At 37.5% G+C, this 15838-nt stretch overlaps 1 protein-coding gene across 1 annotated transcript in view; it reads left to right on the forward strand.

Moving 5' to 3' along the window:
- Positions 1–281: 281 nt before the first annotated feature.
- The window catches only part of ifih1 (interferon induced with helicase C domain 1), a 751550-nt gene continuing 735993 nt past the window's right edge, over positions 282–15838 (forward strand). Inside the window, exon 1 of the mRNA XM_087266819.1 lies at positions 282–468. The gene's annotated coding sequence lies outside the window, so the exon portion shown is untranslated. The remainder of the gene's footprint in view (positions 469–15838) is intronic.

Genomic DNA, 15838 nt, shown 5'->3' on the forward strand with positions numbered 1-15838 from the left:
TTGAACCGCACTAGAGTTTGTTTCCCCTTTTGGTGCGGTTCGTTTGGGCAGGTGAGAATGCCGCAATCGTACTCGAGTGTGCACCAAAAGTGGACCAAATAAGCGTACCGAGTCCTGCTTGAAGAGGTGGTCTTGGTACGCTTTCAAACGAACCCTGGAGCGGTTTGTTTGTGGTGAGAATATTATCCGTACTAAAACAGGTCCAACCGCGTACTGAAGTACCGAAGTACTGCGCGTTTTGGACTAATTCAGCTGCTGTAGGCCGATGCGCTGTGCATTATGGGATATGGAGGAAAAATATTTGTTGACAGCGCTTTACCAACAGAGAGAAAGAGAGGGGAAAACATTACCTGATGGATCGTTGGTAATATTTCCGCAAGATGAGCATGTCGCAGTTTAGCTAAATTAATTCACATCTCCTCCTAAAGTGACGAGCGATGCATTAAACTCTGTTTTCCAGCCGCAGCCGCGCTTCATTATCATAATGTATAGTTTGTCTAAAGCAGGGACACAATCAGCCAGTGCAGTCGTCCCTCCAGAGTAAAAGGTTTTGTTTACCTGCGGGAGTTCTCTGGCATTTTCCCGCACATGAATTCTGACCAATCAATAAGCAGTTTAGGAAATATGTTCAACAACATCTGGCCAATGAGAGATGTGGATTTTGTCAGATGACTGCATTTTGGTTCGTTTTAACTGGTTCGGACCAAAGCCAACAGTGTTGTGTGAAAACGACCCAAAGACGGCAGAAGATGCAACAGTGTATCATTTATTACCCTTGGTCCGGACCAAATGAAGCGAACTACAGATGTGAAAGCACTCTTAATCTCGACATTTATAATGCCTCTCAGTCACTCACATGATCTTTAGCAGGTGAAAACTCTTATGGCTTCTCATTCTTTATGCTAATGAGGGAGAGATGGTCATTTATGGGCGGGGCTTTCACCTTCTGATGATACGCACAAAAGGAGAATGTCAGTCAAAGTGTTTCTGCAGACTGTTTTAATTAAGTGTGAATGATAAAAATAATATTTGTTACCATTAAAAGCTAGCTGCATTCACACACTGTATCCACACAGCTGTGTTTAAACCCCTTAAAAAAGTGATTTCTGCATAATTCGTCCCCTTGAACATTGGTTCCCTTTGGCTGCGACTGGATGCTCGGGTTTGCTGTCAGCGAGACTAGAGGTGAAACTGGCCAATAAATATGTATGCGAGTTTGGAAATCCAGCGCTGGCTGAGGTCATTCGGGCTCTTGTTCCTCTTTGCTCTCTTTGACAGCTAAGTACATATGCTAACGCTATTTATAGGCCTCTTCACTTCCTCCAGCTCACAACAGCAGGTAAAAGAGGAGGATTAATTGCTAATTTATCACAAATCTTTCGATAAGGGTAGTTTAATGGTAATGTCGGTGCAGGGCTGGAAGCTACTTTGGAGGTTTAACATCGCAAGCTACTCATATATACGGTAATTAATCTGCTGTCAAGCTGCTAGGCTTTTAATAAATATAAAAGTACTGTAGAACAAAGTACATAGTACATAATGACCGCTCAGTTATTCAAGGGGATAATGTCTGGTTAATTAATGTATATTCCTTTAGAGTAAAATGCAAATAGGTAAATATGCAAATAGTTTTATTTCACAATTATTATTACTATTTATTTATTATTATTATAATTTTTTTGTATATTTTGAGCTTACATCTCAGGTTGATGTAACTTTTTTTAGAGTTGTGTTTGGATTTATTTTTACAGTTCACATCTTGCATTTTTGGGAGGCACAGTGGCTCTGTCGCCTCACAGCAAGAAGGTCACTGGTTCGAGTCTCGGCTTGGCCAGTTGGCATTTCTATGGAGAGTTTGCAGGTTCTCCTCATCAGTGGCGCCTGCAGTTGGACGGCTTTATGCACTGTGTGTACCTACAATGCATTGGTGGAAAGAGTACTGAAAAATCATACTCAAGTAAAAGTGCGATTACTTGCTTAAAAATTCAGTGCAAGTAGAGTAAAAGTATCTGTTGTAAACATTACTCAAAGTATTAGTATAAGTAGCCCTTTCAAAAGTACTCAAGGGTAGAGAGTATTCTGTTAAAAGCTGATGCGTTTACATGTAATTTGTACATGTGTGTGTAAACGTAACATTCTGTAGTGCGTTTAGTGATTACCCAGCAGGCACACAACGTCAAGACGTTAATATTAGGTTAGATTTAGGTTGTGATGTTGGGTGACCAAAATTCAATGTCTAGCCAGCGTCTAAGGACAACTTTATTTTACTGTCCAATAGTGACGTCAAAGGATGTTGATATTCGATTGATTTTAGGTTGTTAGTTTTACATATAAGTTTTACATATAATTTTAAATGACAAAAAATTCCTGTAAAAAATTTAGGGATATTTTCTGTAAAATTAGTTTTTTTTTTTTACAGTGTACTTCTGATACCACTATACCAACAACATCTACTACTATAGATAGTACTTCAACTACTACTTCAAAAAACCCAACTACAACTGCTACTACTACTATGACTACTACTACTACAACTACTACAACAGTGACAGCATTCTGAATACTGACAATGGTAGAAATATTTGTTATAATGATGATGAGGAGATAACACGAGGACAAGTCGGGACAGTAATACTAATAATGGTAACAAAGTAGAAGTAATAATAATAATGATAATAGTGAGGAGTGGGGAGTTCAGGAAGAGAGCAAATAATAATAATAATAATAACAATAATAATAATAATAATAATAATAATAATAATAATAATAATAATAATAATGAGAAGAAGTAAGACTTTCTCCAGAAGAAAAAATATTAAAGGAAATACTGTGAAAAAATCCTTGCTTTGTTAAACATCATTTGGGAAATATATAGCATCTGAAATATCGATATCGCAACAACAATATCGCATGTTTTCCCAGTATCGTGCAGCCCTATAGCCTTTATGCTGGAGAATGAGGATATTTTCAGGTGTGGTGTCATGAGGGTTCAGGGTTTCAGACGTGTCATATCCAGCACGCCGCGGTCATTTATAAACATGTGTGTTATTGAAGCACCAGTGCTGGCTAGCGTGTCCTCGTAGCGTTGACATCAAGGCCCTGAATACTGCAATCCGGCAACTCATTATCAGCTTTCTCTCTCTCCATTTCATTCTTCTCTCTCTTCAAGTCTATGATGAAGAGGAGAGCAGACGGTTATAAAGATGTGCAAACTGGGAGGAGGTGAATGGGCTCCATCTTCTTCCGGAGCGCTTTAGAGCTCTGCAAACAAGGTGAAACGTCCAGCGGCCAGCCAGGGTGGATATTTATTACGGGCTGCTCTGGGAAAGCATTAAAAGTGTTGGATCTGAAGTTGTGACAGTTCAAGGGAACGCCGGAGTGTTAACATATTCAGAATGGGCCACGGCAAGGTCAGGTCTACGATATGTTGTCAGTCCAATACAGCCAGGATGAGGGCGGCACACTTTTTATTGGATTCTATCATGACACTGTGGCTTTTCCTGTTCATCTGGGTTTCTTTTTTTCCGAGATAGAGTCTGTTCATCTATACTGACATGTTGATGTCATTGCATCAACTTTACATGTACTCTATAGCTGCACTCATGTGACGTCTGTCTGTCTGTCTGTCTGTCTGTCTGTCTGTCTGTCTGTCTGTCCGTCCGTCCGTCCGTCCGTCCGTCCGTCCGTCCGTCCGTCCGTCCGTCCGTCCGTCCGTCCGTCCGTCCGTCCGTCCGTCCGTCCGTCCGTCTGTCTGTCTGTCTGTCTGTCCGTCCGTCCGTCTATCTATCTGTCTATCTATCTATCTATCTTATCTATATATATATATATATGTATATCCATCCATCCATACATCTATCCTTTCTTTCATCCATCCATCCATTGTTCTATCCATCCATTCATCCATCCATCCTTCTATCTATCTATCTATCTATCTATCTATCTATCTATCTATCTATCTATCTATCTATCTATCTATCTATCTATCTATCTATCTATCTATCTATCTATCCATCCATCCATCCATCCATCCATCCATCCATCCATCCATCCATCCATCCATCCATCCATCCATCCATCCATCCATCCATCCATCCATCCATCCATCCATCCATCCATCCATCCATCCATCCATCCATCCATCCATCCATCCATCCATCCATCCATCTAACCTGCACTGACCTAAGATTATCAGAGAAATCAGTCAAGTTTGGTGAAGGATAAATCATGGTTTGGGGTTACATTCAGTATGGGATGTACTAGAGATCTGCAGAGTGGATGGCAACATCAACAGCCTGAGGTATGAAGACATTTGTGCTGCCCATTACATTTGTTTAGTTATACCTTTTTTATTTGTTTTTAAAATCTATTTAATTGCAGATTTTTTATTATATTATATACTATTATATATTATATATGTATCTTTACACATGAACTTTAAACTCACATTCTCTAAAACGTAGTTTTGTCACATAATATATACTATATATATATATATATATATATATATATATATATATATATATATATATATATATATATATATATTGCTCCTTTGCATATTATTTGCTATGCTTATGTTTATATTTATGCGTTTTACATTGCATTTGATATATATGGTACATCAGTTCATGCATGCCAATCAAAACCATAAAAAAGATGATCAGAATAAGAATTTGGCCACAACTAGAAACATTGTTATACATACAGTTGAAGTCTGAATTATTTGCCCACCCTGTTTATTTTTTCCATAATTTCTGTTTAATGAAGAAACATTTTTTTCAACACATTTCTAAACATAACAGTTTTAATTTCAAGTTTTAGTTTCAAGTTATTTTATAAGGGTGTTTTTTTTTCTGTAGACTATCGGGGGAAAAAATGCTGAAAGGGCCTAATAATATTTATATTTATCCTTAAAATGGTGTTTTGTTTTGTTTTCTAAATTAAAAACTGCTTTTATTCTTACCGAAATAAAACAAATCAGACTTTCTCCAGAAGAAAAAATATTATCAGACATACTGTAAAAAATTCCTTGCCCTGCCAAACATAGTTTGGGAAGTATTTAAAAAAGAAAAAACAATTAAAAGGGGTGTCTAATAACTCTGACTTCAACTGTACCTGTAAACATTGAGATGTGAAAATAAGGGATAAAAAAAAAAAGATGATCAGAATCTGAATTTGGCCGCAATTAAAAACAATGTTATACATACCTGCCAACATTGGGATGTGAAGATAAGGGATCTTTCCATAACCCCCCACCTCCACCCCCAACCCCCACCCCATCATTGTAAATAAACAAAGGGTCAGTAAAATGTTTTATCATCATTATTATTATTAATATTATTTACAAAGGATAGAATAAATAGTATACGTTCGAAAAAGCTGCAAATAAATTAGCAAACAGTTTAGCTTATTTAATTAATAGCTATTTTAAAGAAATTGAATCAAGTTCACCATATCTCATTAATCTTTTTTTCACTTTTTTAACTAACACATTCTGATTAAAGAGCAACGAATCAATCTCTTTTGTTTGATTACATTAAATAACAGAGGTGTTACTTGTCACTTGTTGTTCAAACACGCACCCAAAACCCAGACTTTCGCTCTGCTTCAAATCGCATGTACAGATTCCGTTTGGGAAACAGCGTCTATTTATAACTATGAAGCATGTCAGCTGACAGTCGCACATTGCTACTTGACTGTTTTGAGGATTGCAAAGGGGCACCGGGCCTGTAATAGAAAGGAAGGGAATCCCGCCATTTTTAGATTATTTCAAGGTGCTTCCGTGCCTAAATAAAGCAAAAGCACAGAACAGATTCACGTTTAAGAGCAAGGGGCGACCCCTGGTGGTTCGGCGGTATAGGTTGTCTATAGGAAGGATCGGCTCTTTAATGTTTATTGCCACAGTTCATAGAAAGATTGAAAATATGGGAAAATACCTTTACTTGATGATAGTGGGATAGAACTATAAAATACTGGAGAATCCTTGGAAAATGTGTTGTCGACATGGTTGTATTCACCGTTATTAATGGCATTCTTTAATGAAAACCACATTTTTGTTGACCTGCATTTTTTCATACTAATCATAACCCCCCTCAAATAAAGTAGATAAAGTAAATGAATATTCACTTAAATGGCAATTTGTCAGCAGTTGTATTGTCCACTGTTCATTATTTGCAATGTTTTTATTCACACATTTTCCTTTTTTTATCTAAAGTGACTTACATTGCATTAGGTTTGTATGTTTATGACTATTGTGATTATCATGTCATTATATTTTCTGAATTTCCACTTAAAACAAACATTAATACAGTACAGGAAACACAAATTCAGTGTCTGCTTGCAAATGTTACACCTAATGTACTACTTGCCAATTCTTTGTAATTATATTTGCAATTTACTAGCAATTTCTTTGTGCCATTTGCCTCAAATCAAAGTTTGTCATAAAATCCCTGCCGAAGCTGGTTTAGTTCAAGGCTTCAAATCTTTCAATGGGGCACAGAGCTGTCAGTTGACAGTCACACACTGCTATCTGACTGTTTTGAGGATTGCATAGGAGGGGCACCGGGCCTGTAATGGAAAGGAAGGGAATCCCGCCATTTTAAGATTTATTTCAAACTGCTTCCGTGCCTAAATAAAGCAAAAGCACAGAACAGATTCACGTTTAAGAGAAAGGGGCGACCCCTGGTGGTTTGGCTGTATGGGTTAGTATTGGGAGGATCGACTCTTTAATGTTTATTGCCACCCTTCATAGAAAGATTGAAAATACGGGAAAATACCTTTACTGGATGATAGCTGGATAGAACTCTAAAATACTGGAGAATCCTCGGAAAATGTGTTGTCGACATGGTTATATTCACTGTTATTATTGGCATTCTTTAATGAAAACCTCATTTTTGTTGACCTGCATTTTTTCATACTAATCATAACCCCCTCAAATAAAGTAAATAAAGTAAACTAATATTCACTTAAATGGCAGTTTGTCAGCAGTTGTATTGCCACTGTTCATTATTTGCAATGTTTTTATTCACACATTTGACCTTTTTTATCTAAAGTGCCTTACATTGCATTCAGTTTGTATGTTTATGACTATTGTGATTACCATGTCATTATATGTTCTGAATTTCCACTTAAAACAAACATTAATACAGTACAGGAAACACAAATTCAGTGTCTGCTTGCAAATGTTACACCTAATGTACTACTTGCCAATTCTTTGTAATTATATTTGCAATTCACTAGCAATTTCTTTGTGCCATTTGCCTCAAATCAAAGTTTGTCATAAAATCCCTGCCGAACCTGGTTTAGTTCAAGGCTTCAAATCTTTCAATGGGGCACAAAATGTACTTCCAGAAACCAAGGCCGTTGAGAGAGAGAGAGAGAGAGAGAGAGAGAGAGAGAGAGAGAGAGAGAGAGAGAGAAAAAAAACATTTCAATTCATATGCCGGTTAACTAGGTCTGCCTCTTTTCTAACACACTGCTTTGTCTTTCATTCTTATTCCTTAGGAAAACACGGTGTTAGCCTCCTGTGCGCTCATAAATCCACAGCGTCTACATCAAAGCCTGGTGATTTAGCCCGTCTTTCCTCCACCGTGAAGCTCTGAGTTCATCTCACAGTGTAATGTGTCCCGCTTTCTGCATCCACCTTTTTTTTCCGCATGTGACGAGTGTGTTTCAAATGATGGGTTGCACTTTCTGTTTGCAGAACTTTCATTCAAAAGAACTGAAACATATTTAGATTGCACTAAAAATAATCTAAATGCATAGTGAAAACTGAGCGAGAGGAACGCTTGACTTTGAGCTTTTCTTTTTATCTATTATGATAATAATGTTACGCTTGGTATTTTACTTAGTCATTAGTTCATCCATTCATTTTCCCATGGCTTAGTGCCTGATTTGTCATTTGCTTTATGTAGCGGAGGCCCTTCCAGCTGCAGCCCAAAACTGGGAAACACCCATACACACTCATTCACATACATACACTACAGCCAATTTTGTTTATTCAATTTACCTATACTACATGCCTTTGGACTGTGGGGGAAACCGGAGCACCCGGAGATTTTTACATGCTTCACTTGTAAAAAATCAAAATTTTTTCATATAGCTTACTTTGATTATATACAGCTACTCAGCTAACTTGAATATTTTCTAGTTCTTCTGAAAGGCCCACCCTCAAGTGACTCTGATTGGTCAGCTAACATAATTTGCTGTGATTCGCAGGCTTCATGTCAACAGGAATAGTGCCATGCCCCTTCAAGCACGCAATTTTGTACTGTGTTAATACTGTCTAGCCAGGGGTGCATTTCCCAAAACCCTCGTTACCCAACTAAGGTTGCAAGATCCGCCGTCACAAACATAGTTCGTTGATTTGCCATTTCCCAAATCCATCGTTCCAACGAACATTCGCAAACTGTGTCATAAACTAGTGCACTTGCAACTACACCCCTGGAGCTGTAGTTAGAAACATAGTTCCTGGCTGTGTTCTATTCCCACTTATCCCCTCTATGCTCTATTTTTAAAGTTCAGTTTTAGCAATCTTCGTGTTTACAATTGTTTCTTTGCAGTGCACTTTGAAAACAATGATGTCATTTTGAACACAGCCTCATTACAAAAGCTATAGGTTACCTATTATTTAAAAGCAAAATTTATGTTACGTCTCCAAAGCTTGTGAAACAAAAAAGCAGCATACGTTAATACTTTTGATTTATAGTAGGTTATTTATTAATTATCTGCACTGTACATGACTCTGGCCTGTTGGTTGAAAAGTAGACCTTTAAAAAAATAAATAAACGTTATCCTACTTAATAATAATAATAATAATAATAATAATAATAATAATCGCCATTATCGTTAATAATATTAATGTTGTTATTAAAGTATTATTTCCTAATAAATATTACATTTCATTTCTTAATAAATCGCCTCATTATTTAATTATTTATTTATATGATTTATATATGATATTAGAATGCATGTTAGCTTTTGTAAGTGATTTTATGTTAATTTAGAATAGAATTTGGAATATTTTCAATAATATTTGCAAAGGAAACACAGGCCCTATATGTGGCAATTACATATATTTCATTTAATATGGAAAGCGAGTGCATGTTTTTACCAAAACTAATATTCGATTTGTTTTAAATGCGTGTGCGTGTAAAACAATATAAATTGCACAAAGAAATTATGGGGTTCTTCTCTAAAGAAGTTGTTCCATTTAGAGCATCATTATGGGTGTTTTACACTATAACTAACATGGTTCAAATGATGGATCTGCGACAGAGAAACTACGGGTTTTGGGAAACACTGGTCACTATGCCGTTCTTTCCCAAACTATGCATCATACTATGATAGTTCAGCCATGAGTTATGTCGTTGTTTGGGAAACGCACCCCAGCTTAGCTGTAAGCTGTAGCAGTTTGTGCCTGAATCAGACAGAAAATGAAAAGTACACAGCTGAAACTCACACCTGCGCTCTCAAATAAAACGCGACAAGTGTATTTCATATATATTTGTAATAAGCATGTAATGTTCACACATGTTCTTTTGTGAGTTTGTTATTTGAGACAGGTAAACAGGTAAACAGTGCTGGTGAAGATTGTGTGTGTTTACAGCGGTTTGACTTAAATATGAACATGTAGCTAAATTGTTTGCAGTGCCAAACAGCATTTCCTTCTGCTTACATCCTTGTGTTTACGTCCTCGTTACAACATACTGTTAACTCTAGAAACTATGCATGTAATTGATCAATTTTATCAAATAAAAATTCTTACAATTTGTGGTTCACAATCCACAGCTTCTTCTATTGTGATTGGAGCTGCTTCTTCTTTGAGGAGTTTTTAGCTGAATCCAGCACTGCACTGGGAGAGATTCTGGAAGCTGTCCTTTGTCAAATGCTAGAGCTATGTTTTTTATAATTCTCTGGAACATAATTAAAATTAAATTGTAAGCACTTCTCTCGTTGTGTCATGTCCTTCGGAAACCCAAATACAAAAACAGAAGCTCTGTGGAAATAGCAGAGTTTGGACGGCATTTTAGCTTTCTCTACTATAACATTACAGAGTCTGTAACCACGACCCTTCTCTGCACGTGGTGAATGTGCGTAACCTGAAGCGCTTGTGATCTCTTGTAGTCCCCAAACTTTGTTCGCTGTTGGCTTTACTAAATTAACTCTGTAAAAGCCAATGTCTCAATTTGCATTGAACTTTGAGTGTATTACACTCAGACATGTTGTTTATCTTCACACAACTACATTACACATCAACTAAAGTTTAAAGGCTGCATTTACACTGCAGATCTTGATGGTCAATTCCGATTTTGTGTCTGTATCCGATTTTTTTTTGTTGACATGCTTACATCATCTTTTAAAAGTGACTCGTATCCGATCGTCTGCATTTACACAGTACACGGCAAAGGCGCAATGACCAGGAAAAAAGAGCGGGCGTTGACTAACAGCTGATAATTAAAGAGCTCTCTTTTCTCTATTCCTGTATGTATTCTGTTTGCAGCTTTTGACAAGCTGTTTTACTATAGTTTATGACAGAAAGGTTCTTATTTGTCCATCTTCTTTTGATATACAGGCTTTTTTAAACCGTTAGGCATCTTAATGTAATGTCCATGGCGTGATTTATGCACGTGATGTATGCACTAGTTTTATTTTAGTTTATATTGGATACGTGGCAGACATTGCGTTCTCTCGCTCTCGCTAACATGCTTAAATACCTGTGCTATATGACAATGTATAAGCTGTTTAAGTCCTCGTGTATGAGATTTAAGGTTTGGGACTCTGTTGAAGTCTGTTCTGCAGTGAAAGTGTCAGACTTGACGTCATTCGCTATGGTTTTTAATGACGCGCGACTCGTATTGACAGGTGAACTTCTGATCTACCTGCTTACATTACAGACACGTGAACACAGATCTGATTCATATCGAATTTATTTCCACATATGAACAAGGCCCGAATCTGATTTGAGTAAACGGAGTCCATGTGATTTGTTCCTGCTCACACGTACATGGGCCATATCTGTGCAACATGGGAGAAAAATATCGGAATTAAATAATTTGAACAGTGCAGTGTAAATGCAACCTAAAATATGATATCACAGTGGACCACCGCTTTAAAATATATATTAAAACTATTATGTTTAGAGATGTGTTGAAAAAATTCTTTCTGTTAAATAGAAATTGGGGAAAACAGTATACAGGGGGAGGCTAATAATTCAGGAGGGCTAATAATTCTGCCTTCAACTGTATATTGAGAGCTAATATTGGCTGGTGCTGGTGCTGATTGACCTGTATTTCGCAATGGCTCCTCTCTGGGCGTCTCCACCTGGGGCTCTGCTGCTGTCAGAAAGGACGGCCCGAGCTCTGGATTGATGACAGTCATTCAGTGATGAAGCTGTATTCATCATGCCTGTCCAGAGCTGCACTGGCCAGATGGAGTGTGACCATCCATCCACTGCCAGGGACACATCTGTTCCTCGTGTTGCTTAGAGTACTAACAAGTCAGTGGCTCCCTCAAAAGCCAGCCGATGTCAGACGCAGAGAGAGGGGGCAGAGGGGAAGGGGAGAGACGGGACGGCTGGACGGATGGGGGAGGAGAGACACTCGCTTTATACTGCTTTAATATTGCTGGGTGTGTTTAGATGTCACTGGTTCCTCAGAAAGATTCTAAATCTGAGGCTGATTTAATGTTTAAAGTCTGCACGAACCGGAAGCTGCAACTGTATTTTATTTTATTTTTATTTATTTTTTTTATATATATATGCAGTTCCTTGAGAAATTGAATATTAAATGAGAAAAAAGTACCACAGTATGAAAAACACAGGTAGTGATTGTATTTTGTTGCAGACAATATGAACACAAAATAATTCATGTTTTGTCTGGTCAACTTCATTTCAATTGTAAATACACATCCTTTCCCATCATTCAATTCAGTTCACCTTTATTTCTATAGCGCTTTTAGAGTGTAGATTGTGTCAAAGTAGCTTCACATAGAATATTAAAGTAAATTGAAACAGTGTCAGTCCAGTTTTCAGAGTTTAAGTTCAGTTCAGTTTAGCTCAGTTCAGTGTGGTTTAATAATCACTACTGAGAATCAAAACACTGAAGAGCAAATCCATTGATGCACAGCTCTAATGGTCCCGAACCATGCAAGCCAGTGGCGACAGCGGCGAGGAAAAAACTTAACCAATTGGTGAAAGTGAAGAATTCAAAAACCTCATGTGAAAACCAGGCTCAGTTGGGCACGATCGTTTCTCCTATGGCCAAACGTCTTGTGCAGAACTGTAGTCTAGGTGCTGAAGAACGCTGGACGAGAGAAGACCCGTCTATCCGTGGAGCGTCACAGGAACCAGTCACATGCTCTCCACTCCTCCAAGACCACCAAAGCAGCTGCTCAGGATACGGCTTGGTCCAAGATTATGGAAACCTTGGGATCATCTCGTTGCTGGTCTTGGATCACATCAATGGCGTTGTATAGTCTGAAGGCCTTGATATGAGTATCCCCAGGTGGAAAAAGAAAATAAAGAGAATAATTAGCGTAGCTGCTGTTCATAGTGTATATAAACGACATGCGTGGCGCACATTCATGCATCATACCGCTATGTGATGCATTAAGTGTATGCTGTACTAAAAAGATAGGTCTTTAATCTAGTTTTGAACTGCAAGAGAGTGTCTGAGCCTCTGACATTATCAGGAAGGCTATTCCAGAGTGTAGGAGCCATAAATGAGAAGGATCGACCTCCTTTACTCGACTTTGCTATTCTAGGTACCACCAGAAGCCCTGAGTTGTGAGATCTTAAAGAGCGAGTTGGATTGTAGCGAGACAGAAGGTTGGTTAGATAAACAGGAGCTAGATTATTTAGAGCTTTATAGGTAAGAAGCAATATTTTAAATTCAATACGAAACTTAACAGGCAGCCAGTGTAAAGAGGATAAAATTGGGGTGATATGATCAGATTTTCTAGACCTGGTAAGAACTCTGGCGGCTGCATTTTGTACTAGCTGAAGTTTATTAAAAGAGGATGCTGGACAGCCAGCAAACAGAGCACAACAGTAATCCAGCCTAGAAGTCATAAAAGCATGGACTAGCTTTTCTGCATCTGAGACGGATAGCATACTTCGTAACTTAGCGATATTTCTCAGATGAAAGAAGGCAGTTTTTGTGACATGGGATATATGATTTTCAAAAGTTAATTTACTCTCCAATATGACACCCAGATCTTTTATAGTAGAGCTAACGCTAACTCTGTATCCCTCTAATTGTAGATTGAGTTGCGATATCTGCTGTGTGCAAGATTTAGGCCCAATAAGTAATAATTCTGTTTTGTCTGAGTTTAAGAGAAGAAAATTGTTGGTCATCCAGTCTTTAACATCTTTAATACACTCAGTTAGCTTAGGCAGTTCAGACATCTCATCAGGTTTAGTTGAAATATATAATTGAGTATCATCTGCATAGCAGTGAAAGCTCATCCCATGTCTTTTAATAATGTCTCCCAGTGGTAGCATGTAAATTGTAAACAGCAAAGGGCCTAAAACTGATCCTTGAGGCACCCCATACTTTACTGGGCTGACTTGTGAAGGCTGTCCATTAACACTCATATCTTTTATAGTAGAGCTAACGCTAACTTTGTATCATTGAAACATGCAACCTGGTACCATTACTAGTTTATGGCTAGTAATCATGTAAATTGGTTAACTAATGATGTGATGTTAAAAGGTGATTGTAATTATGATTTGGTACAAAAGCAGCATCCAAGAAAGGTCTAGTCCTTTAGGAGCAAAGATGGGCAGACGATCGCAAACGAATACATAAAAAAATTATTCGTTGAATTTTGTGAATTGTTCAAAAACAATATTCATCAGAGAAAGATAAGAAGATGAATGGATGTTTCACCTGTGCGCAACATAATTAAGAAATGAATGAATGAAGGATTTTATTTTGTGCTTAGCACTTATAGAATATTTGAAATAGATTTTGTCATTTTTTAACTATACATAACACATCCTTGCTGACTAATTATAGGCAGAAAAATTAAAAATTAGCACATTAATATACAACATTTACTCAATGACAATTCAAAATATTTTGCAAACAGAAAAAAGTGCACTATACATTGACAGGTTATTGCTTTTTCCCCCTACTTGTCTTTATAGCTGAAACATTACAGTACCAGCACTTCCAGTATGTGTCTGTGCATCCTTGCCTTAATGTGTTTGGTGGTTCCCGCCTTTGGAATCACTGGCGCACAATGAGGCGTTCTGGCACCGAGTCCTTTTTTTTTTAAAGGCTGACAAGGACAAGATCAGCACTTGGAGAGACAGACAGAGCAGCGTTTTCTTCTTCTTTTCTTGGCTGACAGACAGGCACCACACAAAGAGACAGCAGCAGAGCCCACCTCTAATCTCTGTCAATCTGTCTCTCTCTCTTTCTCTCTCTCTCTCCGCTAGATATACTCTACACTAATTCCCACACAGCGATTACAGTTATTATCACACTGAAGCAACACAATAAACACAGTCTGATGCTGCCACATCAAGAGACATGTTGACAGTCGGCGTAACAGAGAGCCAGACAGAGTTTGTTTTGCTTTCTGTTTTTTTTTTTATTCCCTCTTTTTTTTATTTCTACAGAAGAGAAGGTCAAGGATTTTCTGCTTAACGATTTCAATATGCCTCTTCAGCTTTGCTCATTAGAATTCAGACTTTTTGCTGGAGGAGAAATTAAAACAAACCGTTCATATACCTGTATGTGCTGGGCTTTGTCTGATTGCTTTTGGGATTGTACATTTTGTCTCCTTTCCTAAACACACGTAAAGATACAGATGTTAAGCAGGATTTGTTCTTGTGAAATTAAGGGTGCTGTATGTAAGTTTTTGACTAAAGTTTTCTAAAGCCTAAAAATACCATAATATGTTTGTAGATATTAAAAAAAAAAAAACATGCTAAGTGAACATACTTGTTTATCTGAAAAATAATGCTGAAGTCAAATATTCTGCTTTGAAAATGGGCCCTCCGTGCCAGAACACTGTCTTTGTTTTGGTTATTTTAACTTGCCCATCAAGAGTTCGCCCTTAGCTGATGGGTGGGTGTACTGTGGGTTGGTGGGTGTATGGTGGATGCTCAAACAGACAGTGGATATGTAGACAGACAGACGGACGGAAGGACGCATGGATGGCTGGATGGGTGGATGCACAGACAGTGGATATGTAAATAGACAGACAGACACACTGATGGATGGATGGATGGATGGATGGATGGATGGATGGATAGATAGATAGATAGATAGATAGATAGATAGATAGATAGATAGATAGATAGATAGATAGATAGATAGATAGATAGATGATGGATGGATGGATGGATGGATAGATAGATAGTAATTAGATAGATAGATAGATAGATAGATAGATAGATAGATAGATAGATAGATAGATAGATAGATAGATAGATAGATAGATAGATAGATAGATAGATAGATAGATAGATAGATAGATACACAGATAGATAGATAGATAGATAGATAGATAGATAGATAGATAGATAGATAGATAGATAGATAGATAGATAGATAGATAGATAGATAGATAGATAGATAGATGGATGGATGGATGGATGGATGGATGGATGGATGGATGGATGGATAGATAGATAGTAATTAGATAGATAGATAGATAGATAGATAGATAGATAGATAGATAGATAGATAGATAGATAGATAGATAGATAGATAGATAGATAGATAGATGATGGATGGATGGATGGATGGATGGATGGATGGATGGATGGATAGATAGATAGATAGATAGATAGTAATTAGATAGATAGATAGATAGATAGATAGAT

Source organism: Danio rerio, chromosome 9, assembly GCF_052040795.2.
Source record: "Danio rerio strain M-AB ecotype USA chromosome 9, GRCz13ab, whole genome shotgun sequence".
NCBI classification, from domain to species: domain Eukaryota; kingdom Metazoa; phylum Chordata; class Actinopteri; order Cypriniformes; family Danionidae; genus Danio; species Danio rerio.